This window comes from Tamandua tetradactyla, chromosome 7, assembly GCF_023851605.1.
Source record: "Tamandua tetradactyla isolate mTamTet1 chromosome 7, mTamTet1.pri, whole genome shotgun sequence".
Taxonomy (NCBI): domain Eukaryota; kingdom Metazoa; phylum Chordata; class Mammalia; order Pilosa; family Myrmecophagidae; genus Tamandua; species Tamandua tetradactyla.
The window spans coordinates 44703331-44705796 of NC_135333.1; the positions used below are offsets into that span (position 1 = coordinate 44703331).

At 46.7% G+C, this 2466-nt stretch overlaps 1 pseudogene; it reads right to left on the reverse strand.

Moving 5' to 3' along the window:
* Positions 1-945: 945 nt before the first annotated feature.
* LOC143690429 (large ribosomal subunit protein uL3 pseudogene) lies at positions 946-2206 on the reverse strand (annotated as a pseudogene).
* Positions 2207-2466: the final 260 nt, after the last annotated feature.

Below are 2466 nucleotides of genomic sequence, written 5' to 3' on the forward strand. Positions count from 1 at the left end.
CTCTGGATTTCAAAGACTTAGCACGAAACACAGAATGTGAAATATCTCATTATTTGTATAGCCTACACATTGAAATAATATTTTGGTATTTTGGGTTAAATAAAATGTATTAAAACTAATTCCACCTATTTCTTTTTACTTTTTATGTGACTAGTAGAAAATGTTAAGCTACCTATGTAGTTCACATCTCGTCTTTATTGGACACTGCTGGTCTGGAGCTCTTTATAGCTCATGTCTATTGGACACCAGTAGTCTGGAGCCCATTCTATATCATGTCTATGGATACCAATGGTTTGGAAACCTTTCTAGCTCATCTCTATTGGACACCACTGGTCTGTAGCCTTCTCTAGCCATTTCTTTGGCATGGCACTGGGCTAAAATCCTTTCTGTGCTGCCTCTTGATCCTTCTGCAGCCCAATAGAAACCCAAGCTGAGCAATTTTAGGCCCATGTAAGAAAAAAATGTTTGCCCATAACTCTCAGCCTCAAATGTCTCTAGGGCCAGTATGAGAAAGGGGTAGAGTTTTCTCTATCTAGCTGTGAGTTTAATATGGCTGGAGAAATGGCTGGTTCTAGGTCTGGGGTAGGGAATGGACACAATGAGCCTGGAGCTTCTTATACCGAGAGAAAAAGAGCCATCAAAGACAGCCAGGGTCATATCAACCTGTATATCAAAAGAATATCATATCAAAAGAATCCAGTCACCAGCTCCTATGGGTTCACACTTGCAAAGATGAGGCAGTGGGAGTATCCAGGAGAAAAATAACACAGGGTTGGTACATGTTAAATCCATGAGTCCAAAATGATGCAAAAGACTAAAAAAAAAAAAAAAAGATCCTCATTGGTTCACCTTTGGAGGGTATCAGGGCTCCAATGCATTATTATTTTAATTGGAAAATTGTTATTTTTATAAAGATCCCACCAGTTGCACAGTCTGCTCCTAACATTAATCTCTGTCTTCATTTGCAATTTTGTCTTTCTTAAGTGGTCCCATGAATGTCTTCTTCACCCCTATGGTCTGGAGGTGACCATGGCCAAACTTGGAGGTGGTGTTGATGAAGATGAGGTCAGTCTTCCCAGGACCCGGCGTTTGGTCTGGATCAGCCAAGAACTTGTGGAGGCTGAGCTCCCACTTCCTGGTCCCCACCACACAGTCTTTCAGCATGACAAAGTCATGGTCACCTCACTGTAGTGGACAAAGCCCCCCAAAAGGTTGACGCTCTTGTCAGGCAGGTGGTAACTGGTGGAAGTGCTGTCTTTGATCAGTTTGCCATCCTTGATAAGGCAGCCCTGGGCAGTCTTGAAGAGCTCTTTGTTAACCTTGGTGTAGGGGTGGTAGCTTTTCAGTCCAGCCTGCACCACAGTAAAGGCCACACGGGCAGGTTGCCATGCCCCAATACAGGAAACCTTGCACAGCCCTTGGTGGGTCTTGCGAGGCAACTTCTTGATGTGCCAGCGGCTGATGACACCTTGGTAGCCCATGCCCTTGGTCACCCCAATAACGTCGATCATCTCATCTTGCCCAAACACTAGGCTCACAGGCACCTTTGCTCCAGCCTCTCAGGGGCCTGGTCCAGCTTCTTGGCCACAGTGCCCCCACCTGGACCTCCATCAGGTGGGCTTTCTTTGGCACACAGGAAGCAGGTGCATCTGGATGTGTGTGATGACATGGATGACCTGGTGGTACTTCTTCATGCTGCAGAAATCTTTCTCCAGCTGCTTCTTGCCTTCTCATCCTGCCATTTCTTGCAGTGGTTGGTGAAGGCCTTCTTCTTGGATTTATACCAATTCTTGTAGAAGGGCCTTTTGCACTCATCACTGATATGTTCAGCAAGGATGGTCTTGAAAGTATGGAGGCCATGAGGGGTTTCCACATAGCCCACGAGGCCTGTGACCACCGTTGGTGGCATCTCCCTGATGGTCACTGCGTCCACCACTTCCTTCTTGTCTACCTTGATCTGTCTATTCACCTCCTGCAGGATATGGGTCATGCCAACCTTGTAGCCCAGGGCAACAGTGAGGACTGGTTTGGGAGAGTCACCCTTGGGGAAGCTCTTCGCCTTCTTCCCACTGTGCCGGCTGTTATGTTTCTGAGGCAAGAAGAAGCCCAAGGTTCCCGGGCCATGCACCCCCACCCCCACCCCATCCCCCAAAATGAAGAAGCCCAGGGGCCCATGCCTGGGAGCAGAGAACTTCTTGTGGGACATCCTGTTGCCAAGTGCTGCCCGTAGAGCCAATTCATCATTTTAAAAATGGGTAAGTGAAGAGAAAGAATTGAAAATTTAACCTGCCTTTCCTAAACAAATCACACCTAGGAGTAACCAAATAGTTGAGAGGAAGTATGTCTTAGAGGAATTCAAGGCTGGAGAAGGAATGATAGAATTAGAACATGGCCATTTTGCAAAGGGCTCCTGCAGTAACATATCTAGGCAAAGTCACTGCTAGCCACCAACACAACAGAGACGCA